Genomic DNA, 24,037 nt, shown 5'->3' with positions numbered 1-24,037 from the left:
CCATAGCAACCAGTGGATTAAATTTGGCTTGGTTGAGAATTGAGATGCACTTAATACAATGCTGTTACAGAAGCAGAGGCTTAGTCACCACCTTTCTCCCTAGCTCAGTCTCTCTCTCACACACACACACACTGACAAACATAGTGACCTGTATCTCAGCAGGCTATTGGAGTTCCCTTTTTAGCTGTGGGACGTCTGTACTAGTGGAAGGCTGATGGAGAGCGAGAGGAATACAGAGGAAGAGGTGTCTGAAGGGTTAGCTAGTGTTCTCCTGGTGGAGCTCTTGCATCCTCAAAGCACTAATGTTATATAGAAAGATGATGCATAATGAGTTTAGACAACAAAACCCTGCAGTGCCTTCAGGAAAATTATATTAAGGGAAGCACTAATTTTTAAATAGGACAGACAATGAGTGTATGGAGTCATGTCTGTCTGATTTCCTTATTTTCCTTTTCCTTCTTGCGGCGCAGAATGCTTTTGTTCTGATTGATGCAAACGGTCCTGAAGGTCTTGGTGACAGAGACAGCAAGAACTGGCTACGTGTTTTCTCTACTGCCTCCCTGTATCTAGGCAACAGCAAACCACCACGATTATTACATCATCTGGCAGAGTGGGCCTCCCGTGTATTCATCTCAAAGCAACACTTAGCTGAGCTTAGTGAGCGGTGAGCGAGAGGAAAGGGTGCTTCACACATAGAGAGGGAATGATGGAGGGCAGGGTTTGTGTGTGTAAGTATGTGTGTGTATGATGGGGAGGGTTGTGGTCAGTTATAGACTGTGCTGCTTTAGTGGTTTATGACTTCAACTGGTGATCTGTAGGAAGGAATGAAACCACACTGGTTGGATTGAGTAGCAGGGTGGATTGTTGTTGCATCATGAGCCAGGGAGTCTCAGTCGGACATTAATCTCAGTTTCAGTAATTATTTCCGTGCTATTTTCTCATCATCCACCTTGTCTACAGTGGTTTATGTCATGATGGTGTCCTTGGATTACATTTCCTGATTTTAAACCTGCATTAATTGACTTGTTGGCCACTTTGGGGGATAGCTGTAAACACAACATTGCTATATTGTCACCTTAGGAATTTGTTACGGAAAACTGCAAATTCACACATCCAGCAGGCACAGATCAACACGAGCATTCATTTGGAGTCGTGTTTGTGTCTGCCTGACAAATCTAAGTATGATATTCAGCTTCCTTTGAGCTTTATTTGGTGTTTAACTGCTTAGTAAAATATTTGGATCTTTAGCAGTTAAATGCTCCACTGTGTTCAGCAGCCAGTCGCTAACTTCACTCTGCTGATTGGTGCTGGGCAGGTAGTGTACGGTGGGGTTTTTAGAGCTATTAGAGCAGCTATAATGAGCCAAAACAGTAAAGTTGCAGATCAGTGATCTAAAACACTCTGTAGAGCTGCAAATTCAGATGATAATTATCTGTGGGTTCATCATGATGAGCAACCCCTTTCACATACACATAGGAAGGTTCTGTTAATCATAGATTATGCAAAATACAGATCTGTTTTTATCCTTAGTTTTAAAAATACTGTAAAAAAAACACATACACACACACACACACACATATATAGCACCAATTATTTGAGGAAACATCTTAAAAATGCTAAATAAAGTATTTAGGGGACTGATTCTGTAGCAAAAGTGTGTATGATGCTGCACATTCTCTTTCTACTTGTGTGCAGTCACCAACCACACTCATATTATATGAATAATACATTTAATGCATCACACAAAGGGATAACTAATACAGTTTGTCATGCCACTAAATGACTATTATCTCTATTTACTCACTTCTTAATCACTTTCCAAAAACAAGTGTCTGATCATGTGCACAAGATGTCTACTTCAGCCACACTCTCTTCTTATGTAACCAGATGTCTACATCCTGTAGCCCATCAGCGCTGAGGTTCCAGGCACCTGTGTGTTTCTGCATGTGCACAGTGTTTAAGCTCACATTCAGCTGATTATGCAGTTTTACCACTGAAACCAATAATACTGATAATCATTAGGTATAACAATGTGCTTCTGAGCTGCTGTGAGTCATTCTCCTTATCTGAAGTGTGAATGGGTGAATGAAAAACAATTCATAGAAGTCTATAATACATTATAGTTATGTTTGTGGGTCATGTTTAATTTGCAGTCATGTTCAGTCCAGTTTTACATTTTACTGAACTCTGTTTATCTTATCTATTTAAAAGGGCAATAGGGAATTGTGTGCTGACCCCATATTGCACAGAATGGCCTTAATACATCAGCAGGGTGTTAAGTATAATTGATAAATAACAATGACTCAGTAGTTACTTGGCCAGGTGCTGAGATTTGTGTTTTTAAAACTCGATTTCTGGCTTGTACCCTGTGGTGGAGGAAATCCGTTTTACATGACTAATATATTTTCATGTCATAGACCTTTTTCTTTTTTCTTTTTTTTGTTCTGGACATTGTCATCTTTCTTAAACTCTGCCAAATCCTTGGGAGACAATCCAAATCTATTATTTTTTCTATGTGCTTTCAATTAACTTAATTAACAAATGAGAAACCAATTAAATGATTTTTTTATTTGAAGAAGCTTTTGTGGAACGTCATGACAAAATGTATTCTGATTTCTTTGTTGTTTATAATGACATAATTAAGAGGGACATATCATGGACATTTCCAAGTCTATATCTACATTCTGGGGCTCTACTGAAATGTCTTTACATGATTTACTGTTCTCCTTATTTATCTTCTACTGGCTCTTCATGCAGCCCCTCAGTTCAGCCTCTGTCAGACACAGTCCCTTTTAGCTCCTGTCTCTTTAAGGCTCCTCTCCACATTAGCCCACAATGTTCTGATTGGCTGGCTCCCTGAAAGTGAACCGAGAGTACAGAAAATTCATAAAAAAGCATGGTTTGTCCCCTGTAGCATCACAGAACCACTTTCACGGGGTAGACGTGGTTTTAAAGTCAAGAAAGCCGAACCGTAGCCTTTCCTTTACGATCAAAATCCACCTCTTTTTCTGTCAAAACTGAGATTCTTATTCCCTGCAGCCAGCTGACTGACAGACCATTACCTGCTTCATTTTCAGCTGCGTAGGGCTGCTGGCTACATCTCACTATTTCAAACACCTTAAAGAAAGTCTGCCTACAAATTCAAGCCCTCCCTGCTTTAAAACAGCCTGCTGTAGAATTTTAACTATCAAAATGTGTCTTTTACAAACTCTTTTATAACATATTTTTTGTTTTGTTATAATAAAACACTTAATTGATTTTACCTAGCAACATAAAAGGAGGAGTGTGCATAATTTTTAAGTCTCCCTTTACACTTAGTTTCAAGTTTTTAGCAGCTTGACCTCATTTTACTTCTTTAGAAAAAAAAATTCTTTGATTGCGAGCGTTTTGATGTCCCGCTGAGGTGTTTCCATCAGCTGCACACAAGCAGCAGTGAGGCTCTCGCACTCAAGTGTGATTTGTCAAAGCAGTCTGACATTCAGCAGAAGCTGTCTCTTCTTAAGATACAAAGAGCACACTGCAGTGACAGAATATTTTAATAAAGATGCTGCTGAGGGAGATTACACAAGGACAAACTGGGTATTTCACACAGTAAGATTTTCTTATTATGCCCAACTACGGTCACAATAGGAAGCTTTTGTCCTGGTTTCAGAGCAACTTGGGTGGTAGCCTGCTGTTGTGAATGGTTTTGCACGGGGATAGAGGGTTAAATGGATCACTGGTCCAGAGGCCAAAAAAATGATACAACTAAAATCAAATCAGAACCCTCCAAGGCATTAAGACATGAATCTAAAGATTTTTTCTAAAGGATTTTTTTTTGCAAGTACAGCTATTTGGTAATATGATTTTCAATAAAAGCATGCAGTGTAATTCCACAGGACTGGTTGCTTTTTTTCATGCTAATAAAATGAAGCTGCTCATACAGATCCAGATCCAATTTTATTAAGGATCCTCATGCATTTTCATTTCCTCTTTACAAATAAATCCTACCACAGAAACTGAGCTTGGAATATAGACCTCAAAACCAATAGACCGTAAGAGTAACTGTACTTTAATTCTGTTTATTGGGGAGCAGTTAATTACTAGAAAGCACCAGAGACATACATCCACTAAGCCTGAATCAATCTCTAGATTGCATGTTGATTGGCTGATGGTGGCCATGATTTGTTTTGGGAATATTCGCTTTGTGCAAGGACATGTTGTCTCAAAAACTGTGTGAAAATTAAAAGTCATCGCGCCACCTATTTAATTATGCAGAATGTAAATTTGGTTGCAGTTACAAAATGCATGGGAGTCATGGCAGTTCATATCCAGCAGTGACGAAAAGTTTTGGCAACCAGTTACCAGAAATATCATATCATACCAGCCCTGTAGTCATGTTGCCAATCTAGCAACATGGCTCACGGGATGCCAATGAAATCATCCATCCCCTCCCCCTTTTTTAAAGATTGTTTTTAGGCATTTTGCCTTCATTTTTGATCAGGAGGACTTGCCACAGTGAGCTGCTAGATGAGGAGCTGCAGGGGACAGGCTGCACACCTCCAACTTTTCAAGCAAACAACTTTGCCGTGCCCTGATTCTGTGTGGAAAACGACTCGTGCTGTGAACTGCATGAAATCAGATTGTGGTTGCAGTTATTTTTGACTGTCGTCTTTATTCAAGTTTGAATTTGTTTGTCTGCACTTGTAAACAGATAAAAACGGATGCTCTTCTGTTGCATTTGTGTAGCTGCTCAAGGAATGTTTGCTGTGGTAATATAACATACTCACTGTTACCGCAGTAACCATACACTGAAACCAACAGCACTAAAATTTCAGGGAATTCATCTTTTTTTTTATCAAAATTTTGCTTCTGTGTCCCTCTCTGCAGTAACGAGCCAAAACATGGAGCACATCCCATTATCTGCCACTTGTTAGAACCGTCTGCACCAGAAAACAACACGCTGCTTGTTTGTCCGTGTCCTTACTTTACATGAGATTGAGTTGTTTTAAAGACATCCCTCTAACAGACTGAGGATGAGGAATGAAAACACTGACTTCTCAGAGGCAATAAACTGGTTGCTTTCAAACTGGCTGTCTGGGTGACACTTTTAGACTCTGCAGGTTACACTTAAGAGCCCTGAATGGCATCATGGGATATCACTATTCCTATAGAGTGTTGATTCGAGACACCGGAGAGCTTTGATTTTCAGTTTTAATGGGCTGACTAAATAATGGCGTGAACAGAAGGTACATGCTTTTACCTGTCTCTCCCTCTTCTGAGCACACAGCATGACACACAGTACACACATGCCCAGTCTCTGAAATGGTCCATCTAAAAGCCTTGAAGACAAATGCACTCTACGACTAAATCTTTACTTTCCTCTGCATTCTGTGACGACTTTTGTGAGTTTTATCGAGAAAAGTTGCCACTTAGTGGAACTGTTTCTATCTCAGAGGAAAAAAAGCTTGTGTCAATCATGCATACAGTACATCATCCTGTTGCTTTAAATATTCCCAAAAACCAGTCCCCAGCAAAACCACAATTTACTTCTGTTGTAGTATTTTGTTGAAGCCTGCTGTTTGGACACTACACCACAAATCTTGCCGGTAATCTCTCCCGCCTTTATAATCATTTTGTCAAAAACTGGTCAATGATGACATGAGTGAAGGTTCAAGCTGTATGATTTCAGTCACTGATTGGTATATGTCAACACTCCCCCCCTCCCTGTGTGGACTCCTGTGAGGAAACCAAGACAAACCCCAGAATTTTCCACAATTACTTTTCAATTAAACTGTCACTACCAGCAGGTGCCAGACTGTGTTGTCAGTGTTCTCACCTCTGTGTGCAATGAGACCTCAGCACACAGGCCATGATCTTTAAGCCTCTTGTGTTTCTGAGATGACAAACATGCCTATCTAATCCTTTGCAAATTAAGACAATTAGTGATTGCTGAGGCTGCTTAAAATGCCTCAAACTAAGTGGTTAGGTTTCATTCATACCGCGGTGTTGTTCATTCATGAATTTTAGTTCACTGAAAAATCTTTTAATTTTTTTATTAGCAAATCTCTTCAGAGGAGCGGTAAAGGCGAACTGACTCCTGTGTGATTCAAATCGTTTTCTCTTAAAAGGATTAACATCTTAATAACCGTGATTTGAAAATGAACCAAACAGCCAAATGGACTTAAATGTGAACTTCAAGACTATCGGCAGGAGGACTGATGGATTCCTATTGGGTGTAATATCCAAGATTATTAATATTCCACTTCCATGCTCAAGTTGCATTGATGAGCCAAGAGTTTTGCTCTCCGGGCCAGAATGACGGTGCTGTTATAGCAGCAGCCTGCCAGAGTCAAGGAAAAAACTTCTTACATAGGCTGTTTCCAAGTGGGCAGAGCCTTCTGATTAGAGGCTAGTTAGGGATTTGCCAAAGGGATTTAAAAGTTGAGAAGAAAAAGGTTGACAAGAGGAAATTCAATTTTTATTTGAAATCAAATTCAAAGGAAGCTGAGAAGACAAAGTGGACCAGAATGTGAACACTGAACACCGAGCAAAATACTGTGCTTTCCTGTGCATGTGTGCTTCCATATATATGTACATGATACAGAAACAGCATGAGTCAGAGCATGTGATCATCTGTCTGAGTAAACCAGCACCCTGCCATGTTCTGCCTGTGTTTTATCTCATCCACGGTGCTCAGGCTTCTCCCCTTTGCCTGACTGGTCACTGGTTTAGCACATTAGTATTAGCGCTCTGAATTCCCTGTGTGGACATGTACCACCTGGCAAGCATCGCCGCCCTGCGTGAGTCAGAACACTCTGGCCATTAACACACGGCAGGTATCATGGCACTGGCAAAGGATCAAACCCATGTGGTAATGTTAACCTTAGTATCCACATACACACACACACATAGACACATGCAGAGCTTCTCTCCTGCCAAGATTAGTACTGATTCCATACTGATCCCCAGAGTGCGATACACTGAGATGACTGCTACCACCCTGCTTCTTTACAAGCTAACCCTGCACACAACACATCCCATTATCTCTTATGGAGATGTTCACTATAGATGATGCCAGACAGAATACACACACGCACACAAATCAATTTCACGCATGATGGCATACCGATTAAAATGACATAGCTCAATAAAGTTGATGTTGATATCTTTTTTTCCCCCTGGTATGAATTTCAAATGTAAAACAAATACCAAATCAATTTGCTTTATGTATCTAAATGTATTTATTTATTTTATGGTGACATTTTCTCCACTTTCATCAAATACAACATTTATGCCATGCTCAACTTAGAAATTCTGCAGCGTTCCTCAGCTATATAAAGCTTTTTAGCCTCTTTCAGCTCCTTGTTTTGGATTTACAATCAAAATGTAAGTTCTGGTCAACCAACTGAATGCTGCCCAACATCAAAGAGACGAAGAAATCAACTAGTTACTGATATAGTGGCATAGTTAGCTGCTAAAGAACCACATACATTTTTTTTCAGTGAGTGGAGAGTAAAATAGCTAGAGGGAGAATTAATATAAGACTCTGATTCTAATCTTCACACTGCCAAAAACATGACTCCAAATGAATGCTAAGTTGCTCTGTTTGGAATAGGCAATAGGCAAATAGAGCCAAAATGATGAGTTGATTAATCAAATGATCAATCCACAGTCAATTAATCAGTTTAAGTCATTTTCTAAACAAAAAGTCTCTGGTTCTGGCTTCTGAAATGTAAATATTAGCTGCTCTTCTTGCTCATCTATGATAACATATAACACAGAGCTCTGCATCATCATTGCTACACTGCTGCCTGCTCTCACAAATGTAACTCACTCCACATCTCCGGCCTCCTGCTGTGCTAGCATGCAGTTGTGAGTGATTTCTGAGGTTTCTTTCTTGTTTAATGTGAAATGTTGTCTCGATAGTCTGCGTCACACTCCAGAGCATCAGATGTGTAGAGAAACGCTGCTAAACTAAAATGTGAACTGTTGAAATACTGTAACTGTAAAACTGACAAATTCATCATCTGTTTTTATGTGTTTTATAGATCCAACAATGATTAAATCTACAGAATAATCAATCATGAAAATAAATGTTAGTAGCAGCTCTACTAATACGTTTACCAGAATAACTTCATAAGGTAAGATGACATTACAGATGTTGTGTTTTGGCCAAAGTTATAAATGCAGCTTTAAAAAAGTAACAAAAGAATGTTAGTAAAAGTTCATCTGACCAGGCCCAGTATGATCATTTGACAAAAGCTCACCCAACCAGATGCAGTTGATGGTGGGTGAGGGTGGCTTTACCCTCCAAACAGATGCAGGCAGAGTGATAGAGCAGAGCTTCAGGATCAGGAATGCTGTTGGTTCAGGGATTGCCCTGACCTCCATGCTGCAGAGACTTTCTGTTAAGATCTGCACTGCATCATTCTGCCAAGACAGAAAGGTTCTTTTCGCAGCTATTTTAGACGTGCTCTGTCCCTGTGGAGGTCTCTTTGTCTGGCTAGCAATCACTTGTCACCTTTGTCACCTTGTAAGCAGGAACCTCAGGGGCCTGGACTTCTGGCTTTAAAGCCTTGGTGGCCACATTTACAGTAACTACATGGATAAAACTGCACAAATGCAGCTTACAGAATGTACCAGAATTGTTTTCAGTGACTTTACACTGTCCACAGTTTACAGTCAAACTATCATTTTCTGCATTCATGTCTTTCCACCTTCTGTTTCTGTCTCTCTTCCTAACCTCCTTTGCCCTCTCACTCGCCTGATCTTCCTCTTCTCTCGCTTTTCCTGTCACTCTGACTCACTATCTCACATACACAGCACACACACACACATACACACACACACACACACACTCACACTCACACATGCACTAGAGTAGCTTTTATAGACACATACAATTTATCAATGACCACCCCGGGTTTCACACACGCTTGATAATTTAGCCTTCCTTACACATCAACACACACTTGTATATTTGCAGCAGCAGAGCTTCAAGATTAGCAGCTACTACTAGCATGACACACGGGGAGAGAGAGTACAACACACACTAACATACTGTACTAACACACTACTGGGGATACTGAGATACAGGCACGCACACGCACACACACACACACACTTGCAGATTGACTGCTATAGAGCTTACAGTAATACTGCCACAATAGCATAAGCATATCCATCAAAGGCATACATGTGTGCGTGTGTGTGCACGTTAACACACCGCTGTATCTTGCATCTCACACAGACACACACTTGCACACTCTGGCCCAGATCCCTCTTATGAAGCAACACTGTTTGGTGGAATGTACAGCAGAAGGAGCAAAAAAAAAAAAACGAAAGAAAAAAAAGCTACAGCTCCTGAGTATCTCCATGGAAACAGGCTGGAGAGCAGCATATCCCGTTCAGCATACTGTCAGAGACTGAGGATAAATCCAGTCCTCATTAGGGAAACCAAACCACACCACACACCAGGCGGTTGATTCCATTATTAATTGCAACAGCTTTTTCACAGAAAAAAAAACACAAGCACACATGCTCACCTGGATGAGGGGTTTCCTCATGCTCAAGTAGTCAATACCCTCCAACTCACTTATTGCACTTTGACGAGAGATCAAATCAATGCAGATTGTATGATTTTCACACACGCTAATGCAGTCTCATTGATTTCCTGCAGATATCTTGAATTTACCATTTCATCTCCTGTTTTTGCACAGTAACTGACAACTAACAATTTTTCTTTGATTTTTGATTTCAATCTTACCTAACTTTTCTTTTTTTCTTGCGCCCCTTGCATTCTTGATTCAAAAGACAAGTGTTAGCAAACTGATTTGGTAATATGTTGTTGCTGCATGGTGCTGATGCTTGAGTGGTTCTAAGCCGTAGGTCATTTGCGCTTCACTGTGATTGTTTCAAATGGATAATTAGTGACAATGAAGTAGCTCGCATGTTTTATGAAATGAATGGTTCAGAGAGATATTAAATATTGGGATGATGCAAATCAACTCGCCCTTACATAAGGTATGAACATTTTCTGTTATAACAACATCATGTGTTCAATACACATGATTTCACAAATCATATTCTGGTCTGATTTTCGGCAAGATTGCTCTACATCTTTTGAAATTCAGTTATTTCCTCAGGTCAAAGAAGACCAAGAGAGTACGTGTTTACACATGTTCTCCGTACAAAACAATAAATTGTATCAATCACGCTCTCTGCTGCCAACATCCAGCTCACTCCTCTGAATGCGCTCTATATTCAAACTCTTATTCACCCTTCCACTCACTCGTACACCCACACAGCCTCACTCACTACCTAACATGGTATTGTACCGAGCACCACTAGGAGGGATTAAAACTGGGAACTAGGATTCTGGTTATTTCCATCCAGTTTCTCTTCATTTTTGAGCATCAGGTACCCAGGAAATATTAAGATAACAGAGATGAGATGAAAGTTTAATGAGCCCTGCGGGGGTCTCGGGTCACTGCTGCAGTAAATTAATAGTATAGACTGTAGACAAGAATTCCTCAGATAAAACATATTACTAAGTAAAGATAAGACAACTCATTAAAGGTCACAGTTGTCTGATATTTAATAGCCTAAATGATTAATGAATTACTCCTAAACATAGTAAGATATACCAATTATATATATGTTATTGATTCATGAATATTGAAAATAACAGTCATGGAAAGGACACATTTTCAGAGATTTGCAAGTGCGAATTGTTATTCAAGATAAATCCAATATTATGTCATATTTACAGACATTTTTACATACAGATGAACTGAATATGCTATTAGTGTTAAACACTTACTACAATGGAGTATGTTCTGTTCTAATCTAGTGTAGAATTGTAAGTATACCTGTATATCTGAGATGTATATTGATCTGAAAGGCAACAAAAGTCTACAGTATTTGATTTGCAGAGTCAAAAGCAATGATCCAGCGTTTTTACTGAACTGTCAATTTCACCTCTTATATTCTAGACACTGAAGAGGAAGTGGGAGAAAATGCCAAGGTGCCACTAGCAAGAAACAAGATGGTGATAACAAAATCAAAGATGTGAAGTTGTGACAGTTAAATAGGTAAGCTGCTAAAAGAGAAAACCCTTGGATCATTAAAAGTTAATTGTAGGATTCTGGCAAAGTGTTGTTCCCTGAAGTGGTTGATCTCAACACCCTAACCTCTTTCTTTTATAGAAAATCAGGTACTAATTGATTTCCACTATTTGAATCAAGTAAAGTAATGTGGTGAAAGTATAGTTTAATGCAGCTCAGACAGACTGAGTAGCTAAATTTGAAATATTTTGTATTCACAGTTTGTTTGGTATCAATATAATAAATGTCGGATTCTGTGGTGACCATGTGGAGTGGTTGCCACCACGATGAGGAAACTGCCACCAACAGAAAATACAAGTGAGAGGTCACCCCAGCAGTGCCAGTTTGACTGACAGGTAATCATGCAGTACAGAAACACCACAGCAATGACAGTTTAACATCAAAACATATATATTTAATAGAGCCCAAGTCCACTTTTGGAAATATTCACACATATAAACACAACACTTTTTGACTGTTTTGTTCGTGTCTCCCTTATGTATCCTGCTCAGTGGTCTGAACTGTTGCTTATAAAGTGAGAATTTGGGAAATTATGTTAATGGTTTACGTCGTCCTGATACCTTAATTGCTATTGGAGTACGTTTCCCAGAATCCATCTCTGTAGCCTCTCGAGCACATGAGTTGCATTTATCAATAAGTGAGTCTAGTGGCTGGTGATTGGTGACTGCTAAAACTCCAACACAAACAGACCGAGCTGCTGTTGGACAGTAAAGAAGTAAATACTGTGCCAGCAGCTCTGTAAAATAGGTAAATATGTATAGTGATGGCCTAAGAGTTATTCATTGATGTATAATAGGATACTATTGATGGCAAAAAAGACAGCAACATGTTATGTAGCACCTAAGTAAGCGATACTCTGACTAGGCTCACTTATGGTGGACCAACTTTTAAAGTGGACCAGCTATTCTCATGTGCCTCCCCACAAACCCAACTAGAGAAGCACCGATATCAATGCTGAGCGGTCAAATTCTGACTCAAATAACTTGATCAGATATTAGTGACAATGGGCCAATCTGGTATCGTATACCATTATTTTAATAACAATTCAATACATTTGAATCTATGTATTTATTTGTTACATTCTTACAAAGTTAGAAAGTCAAGTCTGATGTTGCCATATACAGGTATACACCAATACCTAGTACTGATGCAATAGCTGAGGTATCAGGATCAGTATCAGGACTGAAAAAGTTGGATTGGTGCATGGCTTCCCCCATCGCATCCCAAGTTGTAATGAGATATGCTCTTGAGAATAACTAAATTTAACATAACTCAGTGGCATTTCTATTATCGTCCTGCTCTGCACCCAGCAATGAATCAGCTCACCAGTAAATGGCTGGTTAATCATTCCATCCTGACCTCCAAACCCCCGCAGCAAAACAAAGAGAAAAGATGCCATCAACAGCCAGATGCACTGCAGTTTTAATCTTAAAGACAAACACAGACTCTCTTTCCGTGACTAAAACTAAGAGGGTAAATAAACAAATGAGACATTTTATATGCTGTGTCAAATGACTGATTCGCCTATTCCCAAAGTAGGAGACCAACAGTAACACACCATTGACATCCTGCAGGAAGCTTGACTATGAGAGATAAAATAAAATTGAACATGCAGAAAATGTCTCATCACTCTGCTAACCAAACAGGACCGCTGTCAAATCAACCACCATCCATCAACAATGCAGGAGGACAGAAAAAGGGCCTCTAACATTATTTGTACTGATTGTGGCAGAGCCTTCTGAAAAACTATGTGGTCTACATCTCCTGTACCTACTGCCAGATGACCAAAATTTGGTGCAGAAATTCATGCTCCTCAGTGGAAGACTCACTTATTTTGTTGAGTCAATGACCTCTTAGCACCACAATAAGGTCATCTGGTATTAGCACGTGATCTGTACCTGGAAACTTTATCTGGATATTTATGACTGATCCATTCGTTATCCAGTTACACCTGGTGGTAATAAGCATTTTTGTTATCTTAGGTCTGATGGTTGTGATCAGATATCAATATGCAAATGGGGTCTGTAAGCAAACATGGTGCGTTCCACGTTGAGGGACGCAGTACCATGGACAAACAGCATTCATCTGTAAATCACTTAATGCAAAGAAAGACTTCTAGCTCATACTACGTGCTTCTGCCAAGCTTGCTTAAGCTTGCAGGACAAGGAGGGGTTAGTTGACCATTTGACTTTCTGGAACTTTTTTTTTCTTACATACACATTACCTACTTGGTCACACTTTATGAATTGCATTTACACTTCAATGCAATCAGATCAGGCAGACCCTTTCCAGAAGTCGCCTGGCGGCTCTGATCATGTTCCAATGGCAATCCGTTCTATGTGCAGTTAATGCACATAAGATACATTTTTGTATCATCCAGATAGGCTGTCCAGATACAGATTGCATTATAATGCCAGCAGTCAATGGGGACAACATTTCACACTAATTTCTACAAGACACTGCAGCTTATCTCAAACCTTTATCCCTGAATTTTAATTAAATATATTGCAGATATTACAGTAATGGTCTGCAGAGGATACATCTCAGTGTTTTTGACCACTTGACCTTTCGTCTTCTGCTATCCTCAAGCAAAAATATAAACTTTGCATATAGGATATTTCATAATGTACCAGCCAGCTTGCCATGAAATTTGATGAGCACATTCATGTTCCCAAAAGGATAGACTCTTTTAAAGTTTTGACCCTGATGCCATTTCCTCCAGCTCCACCTCCATGGCAATTGTTTTAAGTATACTAGCTGAAAGGCTCTGAGAACTGAAAAGCCGTCAGCATGTTCTTCATTACGTCCCACACATTCTTATTGTTGTATGTAATGTACTTTTTATCCCCTAGGAGCTGCTTATTCTCATTGAAAGCTGCAAGCTTTTTACAGGGAAGCGGCTAAATGAGGCGTTCCAGGTTGCTAGTGTAGTTCCTGGAGAATCAGAGCAGTAAAAAGCCGCCTGGGAGCTCTGAGGAGCTAAGATTCTGTTCCTCTGAGATCCTCCTCTGCATCCCAATGCCACACATGACAAACGACCATCTCAGCCAGACACCTTGCTACCCATGTAAGCAGTCTGATTCAGTCCACACAGCTGCTTGAGTGTCCCTAGATGTACGCGTATAGGTGTGCCTTTGGCTCACTGTGTACAGTGCATCAGGAGATGGAGCTTGTTGCAAGGGCAAATGCCTTATGTACAGTTTGTGCCTGATTGTGTGTGCCTGTGTGTCAAGCCACAAGGATTAATGCCGCCAGTGATCAAGAGTATCTGTCTATCCTCTGCTGCATATCACAGTACAGCTGATCTGCACACATGAATGAGTTTAAATATACACACAATTTTTGGCCAAAATACATTTTCAGGTCACAAGCATCACATTTTTGCTTTTTTGGGCAAATAAAAACAGGATATACTAAATGGAGTACAAGACACTATCAAAGGTTTCAGCTCACACACACATTGAAAAACCCTGAAGCCCTGTCAAACAGCAGAATGCTGGATTTGGATATCGCTGCAGCACCAACTAGTCTCCATCTCTTATTATGCCATCAGAAAGGTGTGTGTGTGTGTGTGTGTGTGTGTGTGTGTGTGTGTGTGTGTGTGTGTGTGTGTGTGTGTGTGTGTGTGTGTGTGTGTGTGTGTAAGGCAAAAGTGATGAACCTCCATCAGGTCACTTACAGGTTGAGGCTTTGAGGCGTCAGAGCCAACATGTGATAGAGAGATTGAAGGCTTTGAAAGGGGATCTCACCATTCAGCTGTTGGCCAGCAGGTTTACTGAATCACACAGTGATGGAGTAAGTTCTCCTGCTACCCCCCTTTATCTCCCCTGTCCCCATCCACCCATTACCGTTACCCTCATTCTCCTCTTTCTCTTCTCTCTTCATCTTAAATTCCCCCCATCTCTGACAAACACGGCACGGCATCGCATGCCGAAATTGACAGGGATGGGGTTTTTTTTCCTTTCTACAGTCAAAATGAATCGATAGAAATCATTACATAATGCTCAGCTATTGGTATCATTAAGTAAGACCATCTGTCAGTTCTTTTAAAGCCACAGATTCTGCTGACATGAGTGGCCATAAGAAGATTGATGGAAAGCTGTTTGGCCACATTGTCAAGATAAAAATCCCCTTGTTGCCCATCGAGAAGCCTGCTTGAGGAGCAATCCCTCCCACCCTGCTGGATTCTGTTACACACACATACCATATGAACACACACACCTGCACATATCGCCGTGATTGAGGATTGAGAGAGATGAGGAGCCTTTCCTCCAAAACTGAAGACAGATGTATTTGGCATATTTGACAACAGTCTATATCTCAAAGAGCTTTTTTTCCCCTATCCATCATGATGAATACTAATTACCTAATCTGCTGTAGCAACTTCTCATCTACCTGTTAAATCCACACACACACACACACACACACACACACACACACACACACACACACACACACACATACAAGGCTGTAACACTTCCACAGAAAATGTCTCAAGAAAAAGACTAGAGACGTTTTTCTGGATGAGTCTAAGTCTTCTTACCTTGCAGCGAGTCTATGTTCCGGAGACATTGGAGCACATATGCGGCGCGTCTTCACACGATGACAGGGAAGCAGTGGACAGTCATGCAGAGGTGTTTCACATCTGAGAACGCAGGGGCAAAGCAGGATTTCTCCTCTGTTTTTTCTGTGCCTTTCTTGTTATTTTTTTTCAAAGCCCTCAGTGGAATGGAGCACTGACAGAGGAGGAAAAGGAGGAGGAGGAAGAGGAGGTGGAGGAGGAAGATGAAGAGGAGGTGGTGGTGGAGGAGGTGGAGGAGGAAGAGGAGGAGGAGGAGGAGGAGGAGAGGGAAGGCTGAGGAGGGAGCAGTCTGCCGGGCTGGGCTGCTGTGGATCACCTGGAGCAGTGTTGGGCTCCGCATTTACTCCTCCACTGCAGCAGTGCGAGGCAGCGGCGCGAGCTGCATGTTCCACAGGCTCCCACAGATCACCGCAAAACAAGGACACGGAGTCTCCATCTGCTGGATTCAGGATTCTGCAGCTCTGTTGCTCCACGCTCTCCTGTCTCTATCAGCATGCACACTCATGCTGTCCCTCTCTCCCTTTTGGTTTCTATCTGCATATCTCTGTCTTTCTGCCTTTGCCTCACACTCCTATTCCCTCTCGAGGTGGGTGGGTGGGTGGGTGGGTGAGTTTGGGGGGGCTTATAACCAGTCACAAATGTGATGCCATGTTATTTGTCTCTCAGTTTTCCTGGTCTGTGTCCTCGTATTGACTGGTGCATGTGGTTACACGCCTGGTGCTCTTGGTAATAAAACGTCAAGCTCAATCAAGCCTCAGCCAACCTCACGCTCTCCTTCCGATGACATCACTCCTCCGAGCAAAAAGGGGAGGGAGGCGTTTCCTGGTCTTGTTGGGACCCTGCTGACGTCATCGAGATTAGACACGTTTCTCGGGCCATGTGCGGGTGTTTAAATGGCATACAAATCCATACAGGAAGTCGAACAAAGCTGAACAACACGCCAAAACTAAATGCTCCACTTGAGGTGAACACAGCAACAGATCAGAGCAACTCGAATACAATTTCTGTCTCTCGAAGTCCTGACACTATTTTTGTAGCCTTTTTTTGGACATCGCCATCTCTCCTCCAAACTAAAAAGCTAAATTCCACCAACCAGAAAAACACTTGATCTCCAAGTCCAACCGCCCTCACATTCCCCTCACGTCCTCCCTCCTTCAACCAGTCTCTCTTCTGTCCTACAGCACAGCGGAGCTCCTAGGTTGAGAGACAATCTCGGACAGGAATAAATACAGATTTGGAATGGATCGTATTGATTTCAGGCCTAACGTACAACTTATTGGTATTCTGATGCAGTAGAGGTGCTACTCAAGAGAAATGTGAGTGCTCCTTCCTTTGATAGAAAAGTCATACCAGTAATAGCTGATGCAGACAGAAATAAGGACAAAGCAACACAAGGCCAGTACACAAAGAAGTGAAGCCTTGAGTGAACATGAACTCTAAACCTACACCTAGCTTTAATAACTGGGTAAAATAAAGGAGTCTGATGAGTCATCCTCCTGTTTTCCATGCTTGTTCTGCGCAGGTGTATGTTTGGAAAGAGACAAAGTTCCTCAACCCGCAGTCCTCTCTTGCCAACTGTTGGACATGGTGATGGATCTGTAATACTCTGGATTCTTGTGTTGTACAGTAGCAGTCATTAAGTATCATTACTTCTTGAAAAAACGCAGCAGTATTTCACACTAATGCCCCAAATGTTCCCCACTATCTTATCTTATTATTATATTTCCAAGACTGCACATCTACACCTTAAAGAACAGGTGGTTTTCCATTATTCGACTATGCACAGTTGTGCATGCAGGCTGACAGCTGATTGAGTTGGTTGCAATTTGCAACCTCACCACTAGATGCCACTAAATCCTACACACTGGTCCTTTAAGCTTGTAGCCTCAAGGAGACACTATAGACAAGTAAGAGCCATTAAAAATTTCCATTTTCATTTTTGCTATATTTCTTCTTTGTTTGTTGGCATTGTGTCCCTGCTGTTTGTCTTATCAATAACTATTTTTTATTATTTTCTTAAGACAAGTTTGGACGTTTAAATTCTGAAAAGATCCCCTCCAGGCAAGTTTTAAGATGTATATAAAATACTCTACTTTGCATATTAATTTGTGTGAGATATGTTTTTTCTTGTCCTTTTCCCTCATTAAATTTCTAGGATCTGATATATAAATAGATTTAATTTCAGAAGTTTAACTGCTTGACACTGGTTGTCTCCTACTTCACTGTAAGGTCCATTCTCAGTGTATGAACACTGGAGGCTGCAAGTTTCCACATCACACTTGCATAAATTGAATATTGGACCATGATTGGCTTACAGACTAATTGTGATGTCACAAATCATGCTCGTAGGCTCCTCGCTTAAAACTGGGTTTTAATGTGCTCAGAGAAACTTTGGAGGGGGGCTTCACTAATTAACATTGTCATACAAATAGCTGATGTTGTCCTCTCCAGAAACCCAACATCACCACCATTCACTTACAGTCATTATGAAAGCATAAACTATAAAAGATTACACACTCATAAAACATGAATGAAAAAAGGAAAGGTATTTAATTCTATTGTGGGAACCATACTTTTGAGGTAGTTATTGCACCGTATAACCATCATCTGTAATGAGACTATAGGGAAACTCAGAGGCTGCTACTGTACTGAAATGATGATAAAGATGTCAAACCATAAAATGATCCCTCATTAGAGGTTTTTTATGTTTCTGTAGACATTTCCTGAATGCATCTGTAGCAGAAGTAAAGAAAGAAATATAATTATCTAGTGTCCTTTGTATTTAGTCAATAAGAACAATATACATTTACCTTTGCATTTCTGCTTACACAAACTGCTGAGCAGCATAAGCAGACCAACAAGGTAAATACACTTTTCAAAGGCAGCAAAGCAAACAGTCTAGAGTGGATTCTGGCAGTTTTTGAAATACACCAGTAGATAGTAGAGCACAGCAGCAATTGTGTAAAATACCAAATTAAACACTTCCACCTAGTGGTATGACACTGAGCTGAAGTGTTTTAGGAAAATTCAAAGATTTACACATTTGTACTATATCTGTCGTATATATTTTTTTAAAAATGAGAAATAACAGAACTTTAAAATGATTATCATGCAAAAAAAATTTGCATAAAAAGTAATAAACAGCATCACTGCTCCTGATAGGTGTCCCGCTTGCTTTATATTCCTTAAAACGATCCAGTCCACACACTTATTAGCATTCTCCTTCAACCTTGAGAAAATGATGAGTAAGGTAAGATCAAGAGAAAGTTCTGCGGATGGCTGATAAAGAAGAAAAAAACTCGGAACAATTCTTTAGATTATGCACTTCAAACAAGCAGAGATGTTCCCGTATCCACACTCACTTCATCAGGAGCCTTTGTGCTGACAAAGCCTGTAAAATCACAATAGGACCCTACACATGATTAACTCTCGGATAATCTCTGATGTGTGTTTGGTCTGAAACTCCACCGTCAGCCCATTTGTAACACTTAAAAGACATTTTCAAATGTGATTAAAAAGACAATAGCACATATATTATCACTGTCCCAGCATCAAAAATGCTTCCACACTTGACATCTTGCTGTCAGTATAGCATTATAATTTAGAACGAGGCAGAAACACTTGAGACACAAGCAAACAATCAGTGTTGGGCTGGAGTAAAATATTAACAAGCAGAACAAAAAAGTAAAGACCATGGTGTAAAAATAGCCAAAGCTGATCTCAAAATATGTGTTAATTGGTGAATTATACACAAAAGAATGCCTTCTGCAATATTAAAGGTATATTCTCATGATGGGCTTCATACATACATTAACTTCTACTGTCAGCTTTTGTGTCACTGTGTGGTATTTACAGCCAAAGTAAATTTAAAATGAAGGAGATTGACTCTTTTGTGATTCCACCTTGGCCTTTAGCTTCAAAAGCATCATAGTGACAGTGATCGTATTTGAGGTTTATGCTGATGTGAGGCAGCATTTGATCATCTGCGCTGCCCAAAAAAATGCCAGAAGAAAGGCAACAGACCCCTGCAGTGCTTTTTCCTTGGATGGCTCGCTGTGCTCTGACCTCTGCTGACAGATGCAATCGTGCTGAGTTTAACCAATTAACTACTAAATTAATGCTTAAATTCTCCTCTCATCATAACAGCTAACACCTCCATCAACACTATCTGAGGTCGCGGCGTCATCGATTGAGCGTCTTAACCTGTCTGTACTTTTGGAGTTTCGTGGTATGCTCGTGCCTTCTCCATCATGCACTCGGCACGTGGTAGGGAAATGCCATGCACAGGTCACCTGTCAGTCACATAAACATGCTCAGCACACAGAATGGAAAGCACGACTCGATCTTTGTTGTAAGGTGATGTGCTAACAGCTAAGTTAATCCATAGATCAGATGCTTTGGTTTAAAAGCTGCTGTAATCAGTGTTTTTATGTTCATTAACAATGACGTAGTGACAAATCTATAGATAATTATCACCTCTGCAGTTCTCCTTAGCATTACAGGGCTTTTCAGCATCTTCCAGCTCATTGCTTTGTTTTGCTGGCCCTCATCTTTATTGGTAAGATTCAGTCTTATCATTAGCCCCATCTCCAGCCTGAACAAAATTAGTGACTAGCTGATTTGTGGAGCTTTTAGCAGCTAAAGAGTCAGATATTTCCCCCAGGAGCTGGTGGAGAGTAATACAGAGCTAAAAGTCAAACAGGTGAACAGAAACATGATGATATACTTCTTAATCAGAGGCTCTAAAGATAAATTATGTAAGACCTGCGGCCCCTTTTTGACATACTGTCATAGTAACATAGTATGACATGCATCCTAACTGCCCTTGACACAGAAAAATAACACCTGACTTCAGTTTCAAATCAATGAATGCAGTTTAAGCTAAAGTTTGAAACACATTTAAAGGATAAGACTGGCTTTATTCTGTATTTTTCTTAATGGCAGTCAATACCATGAAATGACCAAAGCCAACAATGCATTACTTCATCTCCAATACTTTCCACATGTCCAACCTCATCTGCTGTCCTTTGTTTCTACTAAGAATAAATAAAAAGGCTAAGCTGTTACCAAAAACAGCTGGGCAGTGTAGCAAACATGTCTTCAAACGGGCGTAAATATTGAATTTGGTGGAGACTATTTTCGGTCACAGATTAATATACAGTTCATGTACTGTGTATATATCTGGCACCAGGAGGGTGTATGTGGGACGGACTCTGAATAACTAGCTACAGACAATAGCCAGTTAAAAAAAAGTCATATTTGTTGGATTGCTTCTGTTTTAGAAGTTTTGCATAGATATTGAATAGTGAAATATAGGTGGAATATACAAAAGCTCTTTGGTATGTGGTATTTTTTCCTTATAGTAATACATATATTGAAACATATATAGCTACACGTTAAAGTGTGCAAAAATATAGGAAAAGTGTCTGCAAATTGAGTCAAATCAAGTCATTTAATTGCATGTTATATGGAATAAAACAAAGTCAATAAGTCTGAGATGTACATTTTTGTATATTCCTAGATTTGTGAACTAAATCTTCAAATAAAGACCCATGCCTCCTGGGCTTTAGAGTACACTAAAAAAAAGGACAATTAAAGTGAGATGATTAAAAACTAAGATTCTAGACTTAGTGGATATTGGTAAAACATTAACTACAGTACAGTACAGCAGAGGTATTCATGGTTGTGATGGAAAACAGCACCCAGGAATATATTTCCTGTACAAGCAATACTTTATAGGATTAATCTGGTCTTTACATGTGGATTTGTAGACAATAAAACACAGAATATCACCAGACTTATCCTTTAAGGTCTTTGAATAATAGCATTTATGGTGTTACCGAAAAACCAACCTGCTCAATATGAAACTATACAGATCCTTCCATCAGATTCCTGCTGCTATAAAACCATTAAGCCCTATATAACATGTCATTTAAAAAAAACAGAGCTGCCTATTACAATAACATCTCCTCATCAAGTTTGACTTAAGCACCCCTCCCACCTCTTACCTGAGTCCTTCTCAAAGAAAAGACAGCAGTGAGTCTGTAGTAGCCATGGTAACACCTGTGACAGATGAAAAGATGGATGACAGATATAGTACAATACAGCTGAGTCACTCCGGGTGCACATTGGCTGAATGGAGGGGAGCAGCACAATGGGAACGTGGGCTTTGCAGACAGAGAGAACTTGAGGGAGAAGATGTGGCTCCCCTCCATTCACAATGGCTTTCACCACACACATACACACACCTCCACCCTCCACCTCCAAACACATGTAAGCTACTCTGATCTCCATTCTCACAACACCTCACCCACATACTATGCATCATTCAGTGTTAGTGATGGATAGGTGCGAGAAACACCTCGACAAGTGAACAGTCATTCAGTGAGTGAGTGACTCATTCATGCTCTGCACAACTTCTGCCAGTGTTTATATTTGAAATGATCAGTCTGCATGGAGGAGGGGTTGTCACTGACCAGGTAGACTGTCTCAGAGCCTCCAACCAGACCCCCTATACTGCATGTGCACTTGAGATAATGTCAGATAACAACAATAACAGGATTTCGCTGCAGTCTGAGCTCATGCACAAACACGACACGTAGCTCTAGTTCTTCTTCCTCCCTACCTTTTTCAGCGCTGACATCTTCCGCCTCAGAGAAGGTCACTTCTCCGTTGAGCCGAACGACGATAGTAAATAAGTGGACAAGTGGAAGGCGATCATGTCCCCTGGTATCCGTGAAAATGTTCATTGCCTTCTTGTTGGGGAACATCTGCGGCAGGGAGGCTGTAGTTTCCCATGATGAGGGCGGCTTGAATGTGTTTTCTTGTCCAACGCAAGTCTTGATGCGGCGGCGGACTTCATTGTATGGAGAGGACTTCAGATGCACTGATGTTGTTGTGGTCACTGACAGCACAGCTCCTGTAATAGCAGCTTATTATCAGACGCCATTTTTTAACAAAGTCTGCATCTACAGTGGCATACTTGCGTTGATACAATCAGACAAATTCAAGCAGAATAAAACTTAAAAAGTTCAAGAAATCCATGTTGTGCAATCAATTAGACATTTGATTAGTAAATGCCATCGTAGCAGATGAGCAGGGAGATCATTTGAAGTCAAAAAAGCACATTATGAATATGTAAAGAGAAGCTAAACACCATATAACATTGCTGCAGCTTACTTGAGAGCTGCATATGTGAGCTAAAACAAATAGTAGCATATTTTTCATGAATTAACCCTAATCATAAAAGATAACACTAGCTCCCTAACTTTAAATGAAGTCAAATTACTTACCATCAGTTAAGATTCCCTTCGAGCATGTATAAAGACATGTTTTTGAACATTCCACCAAAAACAGGTATAATTATAACAATAAAATACTTAAAATGACATTTAGTCATTCTCCAAATCCAAAATCTATGAATATGCAAATACATTTAATTTCAAAAGTTTAATTGCTGAACAGATGTCTCCTACTTCACTGTAAACTTCATTTTCAGTGTATCTGAACTGGAAGCTTCAAGTTTCCACAAAACACTTGTGTAAGTTCAATATAGGACTACGATTGGCTTCAAACTAGTTGTGATGTCACAAATCATGCTTGTTGGCCCACTCCTTAAAATCAGATTTCTAATCAGCTCGGATAAACTTTCCACTTTCAGCATTTGAATGTGAAACCAGTCTTCTAGTGTCAAACTCTGCACATATATCATTATACACAGTGAAGCTTAAACATCCAACCGAAGGACCAAGAAGAAAAACACATTTTTGTAATAGAGGAGGACTTTTAGAGAGAATCATTAACTATAACATTAGTTTAAGGAAAGAATTTGAAAGATAAATGTACTGATAGTTTTAGACATGAGCAGAATAATACTTGATATTACCTGTGAATTTACCTTTGAAACTCTCCCTCTAATAACTTTTTGTTTAGAGGATGTGAATGAAAAACACTGATCTATCCTTCAGCAACTGCTGTTGACGTGTCCTTGGGTTCGACTGAGCTCATGGTGAGACTGTGTCAGTCGACTGCTGTGTGGCGTCTGGGTGGTTTGGCATCAGCAGTGTTTTTCTTAAAGTACAAGATCAGCACATATTCCTTGAAAATAGTTTTTCTAACTCACATTCACTCACACCTCCTGAGGTTGGGACAAAATTGTAACCAAACCAATTTATTGTAAAGCTGTGGTGCATGCGTTTAAAAAAATTGGGGGAAATAGTAGAAAAAGCTACCAGTTTGTTGTTTTCGAGAGCCTTAAGACACATTTTGTGGTAATAAAAGTGAGTGGGATTGGTGATGGGATTTATTGCTGAGGCATTAAAATATTCTGCAGTGCGGTGTATAGGTC

This window comes from Scomber japonicus, chromosome 17, assembly GCF_027409825.1.
Source record: "Scomber japonicus isolate fScoJap1 chromosome 17, fScoJap1.pri, whole genome shotgun sequence".
In the NCBI taxonomy this organism is placed as follows: domain Eukaryota; kingdom Metazoa; phylum Chordata; class Actinopteri; order Scombriformes; family Scombridae; genus Scomber; species Scomber japonicus.
The sequence above is the reverse complement of the archived record's forward strand: the minus strand, read 5'-3'. Positions refer to the sequence as shown.